General features: G+C 44.9%; 1 long non-coding RNA gene across 1 annotated transcript in view; it reads left to right on the plus strand.

Annotated features, from left to right (window-relative positions):
- The window catches only part of LOC133717460 (uncharacterized), a 73,215-nt gene extending 68,090 nt beyond the window's left edge, over positions 1 to 5,125 (plus strand). The window contains exon 3 of the long non-coding RNA XR_009849638.1: positions 5,020 to 5,125. This is a non-coding gene — a long non-coding RNA (uncharacterized LOC133717460). The remainder of the gene's footprint in view (positions 1 to 5,019) is intronic.
- The last annotated feature ends 921 nt before the right edge of the window (positions 5,126 to 6,046 follow it).

Here is a 6,046-nt window from a genome sequence, read left to right on the forward strand (position 1 = left end):
AAAGGAACAGATGCAACTGCTAGTCTGCAGAAGAAAGGGAAGGCAGTCATGGAGTCTGGCAGTGCATGGCAGAACACTCGTAAGGATGCTTTGGTTAAGCTGGGAATTAGCTTTAAGGATGCAACCCGGGGACGTGGTACTATTATCATCGGTGATGATGAAAACCTCAACAGGTCCTCTAGCCCCCACAAGCTCTCATCGTCCAGTGAGGAGGAAGTGGTGAGCGTATCTAATTCTGAAACTTCTGTCCTATCTTTTTCCTCGTTTCCTGAAATAGCAAAACTTTATAATTATGATCCGGATGATATCTATTCTCCATCCCATGCTTTGGAATATTTTTATGCTAGTTTTGAACCCTCAAACGTGCAGTTTGAGAATTTTAGTGATGCTAGAGCCTCTGCTTTTGCTGGAGAGGATCAGACTATGAATGAATATGAGGTTAAGATGATTAATGGGAGAAGGGCTCTGGTATTTGCTACTGAGGATTCGGGAAGAGATTCTGGATCAAAGAAAAGAACTACGGACATGGCTGATGATCAGAGCATGGCGAAGGCTGCTGGTAATGAGGAGGATATCGCCTCTTCTCACAAGGCCCACAAACCATGAAGATCCTTTGCTGGAATAGTAGGGGCAGTGCTTGGCCTGGTTTTATAGCACAGTCCTTCTATTATGCTTCGTTTTTTTATGTTGATGTGCTCTGTATCCTGGATACCAGAGCTAATGCTAGTATTTTAAATAAAACTAAATGCTTGCCGTTTGATTCTTCTTTTGTCGTTAACTCTAATGGACAATCTGGTGGCATGCTTTTGCTTTGGAAATCTAGAATGATCAATATTTCTATTATCTATCCACATGAACATTTTATACATTGCCTTATTACAGATATTACAACAGATAATGCTTTTCTTGCCACTTTTGTCTATGCCTACCCGCAAAAGGTTAAGCAAGCTTCTTTATGGAATAAGTTGGCTGAGTTACAGCCAAACAATAATGAAAAGTGGCTTCTTATAGGAGACTTCAATATAATTATTTCTTTGGATGAGAATCGGATTGTTACACATTACATGTTGAATTTTATTCAATTTCTTACAAATATGAACTTATGCTCTATAAATGCTGTCTGTATGCCTTTCACCTGGACAAATAAACAAAGGGAAGAGGCTTTGATTTATGAACGTTTAGACTGGGCATGCGCCAATGCACCTTTTCTCAATGATTATCCAGATTTAGTTCTGGAAAACCTACCTATTGTGGGTTCTGACCATGGACATATTTGTTTGACCATGAAACATAAAGAAAGGCGCCTAAGTAAGGCTTTTAAGTTTGAAGCTATGTGGTTATCTCATGAGGGTTTCAAGCCTCTGGTAGCTAACATTTGGAAACAAAACTTTAATGATAATCCGATGTTTAATTTCCTAACAATCTCCCAATAGTTTATTCACCAGGTTAAGTCCTGGAATAAAAACATTTTTGGAAATCTGTTCAAACGTATTGTGAACTAAATCAACATAGTAATACAATACAGCTACAGCTTATGAACTCACCCACTTCACCTCTATTGCAGGAACGGGATACTCAAATCAGGAGAGAGTTAGCGACTTGCTATCAAAACGAGGAAACTTTCTGGGCTCAAAAAGCCAGAGCCAATTGGCTAAAATTGGGAGATAGGAACACCAGGTTCTTTCAGACTCAGGCGAATATCAAGAAGAGATCCAATCTGATATCAAAAATTAAGGATGCTAACGGTAACTGGTTGACTGACCAGGCTGACATTGTGATGGTCTTAGTCAGGGATTTTAAGAAGCGGTTTCATGCTGTTGAACATCCACAAATTCAATCAATGCACAACTTTATCTCCATTATTACACCCTGTATTTCTGAACAAGATAACATCTCTTTGATGGAGCAGGTCACTGATCAGGAAATCTGGAATGCGGTTAACTCCATTGGGGCTTTAAAAGCACCTGGACCGGATGGTTTACATACCATCTTTTATCAATCTTGCTGGAATGAAGTACATGACCCTGTGATCAAGTTGGTCAAGAATTTCTTCAATAATGGTATGTCCCTTAGTCTAATTAACCATACTAATATAGCTCTAATTCCCAAAAAGGATAATCCGGAAGTAGTGAATGACTATAGACCTATTAGTCTGTGCAATGTTTCTTACAAAATTATTACTAAAATAATCATTAGTAGGTTGAAACCTTTGCTTAAAAATTGCATCTCAAGAAACCAGGGTGCCTTTGCACCTGGTAGAGCTATACAAGATAATATTCTCATTGCTCATGAACTTTTCTCTGACTTCCAAAGGAAGAAAGGCAATACAGGGAATATGGCGATGAAAATAGATCTGGAAAAAGCTTATGACCTGTTAACGTTAGTGATCCGTGGGATCGCTAGTTAGCTTTAAAGAGAGAGAGAGAGAGAGAGAGAGAGAGAGAACGACACAACAAGTATAGTGGTTCATTTCCCGCCTTAGCGGGAAACTACGTCTACTTGAATGTTTAACTAGTGTGTTGAGCCTTGCGGCCCAAGAGGGATTACAAAGCATGTAATGGGATGTTGAGTAAGAGGGAAGGAGTCTCCTTTTATAGGGGAAGGAGGCTCCCTCATTTACATTTTCTTAGATGTGGGACTCAAAGTCACTATTCTAGTATAGAAATGCATATTGTGGAGGCAACTTGGCAAGGTCGGAAAGGTGGCTTCCCGGCGACGGATTTGCGACTTCCGGATACCGTAGCGTAGCTTGAACATAGGGCTACAAGATGCAAGTAGCGGTTGGGCCCCACCATGGCTTGTGGGTGTCCCAAAGAGGGTGTTAATTATGCTTAGTGAGATAGCAAACTAGTCATGCTAGTAGGTATCTACAAGTCCCCGAAGTCCCGAAGTAAGAGGAGCTTCTTGGTTGGGGAGTTATACATATGATGTCACCAAGCATAAGTAACCGAGCGGTACGGAGCCCCTACAAGTCCCCGAACTCCGTAAGCAAGAAGGGACTCGCTAACCTGCACAACAAAGACAAAAAACAGGCATACGTAGAATGCTCGTTGCATTGGGCAACAAATGTGAGTTGTATGGATATGCGTTGGCATATATAAACGTATGGGGTGCGTGATACATGTTGATGCATATGGATTGCATATGATAAATGTGTTACGCGCGCAAGGAGACGAACGAGGTCGAGTTTGACGGGGTTACGCTCGCAAGATGTAAGTTGCATGAGTGCCGCGAAGGTATGCATTTGTAACTCATGAACGATGACCGTGCGTACGGTTGTGTCTGTTTGGTTTTCGGTCGTATTAATGGAACGCGAAAAGAATTTGATTTGTCGCGGTCGGTAAACGACAAATGGTAGAAAAATTCAATGTTCCATTAACGTGTGGTGTGTCAAGTAGACATAAGCGTAAAGCTCGAGGATTACCGGGAAGGCATGAGCGGGAAGCTCAAGAGTTGCCGGGAAGGCATGAGCGGAAGCTCGGGGGTGCCGGGAAGGCCTGAGCGGGAAGCTCGTGGGTTGCCGGGAAGGCATGAGCGGAAGCTCAAGAGTTGTCGGGAAGGCATGAGCGGGGAGCTCGTGGGTTGCCGGGAAGGCATGAGCGGAAGCTCAAGAGTTGCCGGGAAGGCATGAGCGGAAGCTCGGGGGTGCCGGGAAGGCCTGAGCGGGAAGCTCAAGAGTTGCCAGGAAGGCATGAGCGGAAGCTCGGGGGTGTCGGGAAGGCATGAGCGGGAAGCTCGGGGGTTGCCGGGAAGGCATGAGCGGTAAGCTCGTGAGTGGAAGCTCAAGGGTTGCCGGGAAGGCATGAGCGGTAAGCTCGTGAGAGGAAGCTCAAGGGTTCCCGGGAAGGCATGAGAGGTAAGCTCGTGAGCGGAAGCTCAAGGGTGCCGTGAAGGCATGAGCGGTAAGCTCGTGAGCGGAAGCTCGTGGTGCCGGGAAGGCGTGAGCGGAAGCTTAAAGGTTGCTGGGAAGGCATGAGCGGTAAGCTCGTGAGTGGAAGCTCAAGGGTGCCGCGAAGGCATGAGCGGTAAGCTCGTGAGCGGAAGCTCGTGGTGCCGGGAAGGCGTGAGCGGTGAGCTCGTGAGCGGAAGCTCGTGGTGCCGGGAAGGCATGAGTGAAAGCTCGGCGGTGCCGGGAATGCACGAGGGCTAAAGTCGGCGGTGCCAGGAATGCACGAGGGCGAAAGTCGGCGGTGCCGCTGAGGCATGAGGGCAAAAGTTTGGCGGTGCCGCTGAGGCACGAGCGCGAAAGCCTGGCGGTGTCGCTAAGGCACGAGCGCGAAAGCGCGGCGGTGTCGCTAAGGCACGAGAGCGAAAGCGCGGCGGTGCCGCTGAGGCACGAGGGCGAAAAGGTCGGCGGTTGCCGCTGAGGCGAGAGCGGGTAGCTCGAGGTGATGCCCTAAGGCATGAGCGTGACCGTTGCTAATTATGCTGGGCTGTATGTACAAGTCCCCGAAGTCCCCAGTCAAGGAGGGTGTTCTTGCGGGTTGATACCAAAGCGTAGCTTTGTGCCGTATATCAAGCATAATTAGTGCGAGTGCGTCGTCCATCTAGAATTGGTTGGAGCGAACGCTTTTGCCCTTTCGGGTGGGCCCCTGCTAGGCCCTGCGAGGAGTCCCCCACTCCTGGCTATAGACCTCCGCATGGTCAGAAAATTGTTTGATGAGGGGAGATGCGCGGAGCAGAGGGTGTTGGGTAGCGAGCCCAATCTTTGGTACCCAAGCGTCGGGGTTAACTGCCGGATCAATGGCTGTCGTAGGCTGTGTTAACTAGTCCCTTTACTAATTCTCGGAGGAGAAACTTGACTGCAATGCCGCGTAGCGGTCATTGTCATTATGAGGCGTTGCCTTACCGCTTGGCAGTTGGTTGCCGATGAAAAACGATAAACACAGAGCAAGTAATAATATTTTGTAGGAGCGTCCCATGTTTATTTAATTTGGTTGCAATTAAATAGAAACATGGCATATGTGTATAGTATGTACTTGTAGTAAAGTTGGTAATAACATTTGTGCATTTTTGTAGATATGCTAAAGGATCATTGAGATCGGTATGTGAAGCATGGCATATCTAGCATGTGAGACCTAGAAAATGTTGCCAAATCTACGAAATGTTGTAGGCATGCTTTAAAAGTTATGGAAGCATGTAAAGATATATCAAGTGTGATATTCTATAAGCATGCTTAGAAGTAGTAAAAGCATGGTATTGGCATGGCGGTAGCTCAAATTGAAAGAGCGTAAAAGATAAGATATAGTTACTTATCTTATGCCGATTTGGAGGCTAGCGGAGTTGGCCAAAGCATGTAAGATAAGTAACTATATCTTATGCCGATTTGGAGGCTAGCGGAGTTGGCCGAGCATGAAGGTCCATTGCTTGTGGCGGATAAAGTACTCCGATAATGTCCGTCAACTCGTAGTTGCGGTGATGAGCTCGATAGAAATAGTTGAATTTCCTTGAATCAAAATAGATGACTAGTATAAGGATTTGAAAAATCAACACGAATAATCTGTATATGTACTAGTGATAAAACCCACTTTGATACATGGACGCATTAGCCTATATATATGTGTATATAAGTTGGTGGCCATAAAGTATCTGGTCCAAAGCATGAGCCCTTGTCAGCTCTTTAATTATCCAAAATCAAATGTGCAGATAACAAGTTTATTTAATAGCCATGTGGTTGCCCAAAACCCAATGCAAGCATGAGCCTTACCAGCAAAGCTGCACAGTGTGAATATAATTGAATATGCGTTTGTCATGGTCTCATGGAACTAGCATGTTCTAACAGATGGGTTTATGATAATATGCATGTACAGCGATGCATCACAAGCTGCTGATTTCACATGCATGGCATGTTCATGCAAGTGCTCATCACGTGTTGAATACATTAAGCCCTCAGCGTTGCAAGCAATGAATATATAATATATGCTTTGGTCATGGACGTGTAGCAAACAATGAGGATATATTATATTATATATATGCTTTGTCAATTATAATAGGCATATATATATATATATATGCTTTAGCTCTGCACCGAAGAAAACTTATCTGC

This window comes from Rosa rugosa, chromosome 6 (genome assembly GCF_958449725.1).
Source record: "Rosa rugosa chromosome 6, drRosRugo1.1, whole genome shotgun sequence".
NCBI classification, from domain to species: domain Eukaryota; kingdom Viridiplantae; phylum Streptophyta; class Magnoliopsida; order Rosales; family Rosaceae; genus Rosa; species Rosa rugosa.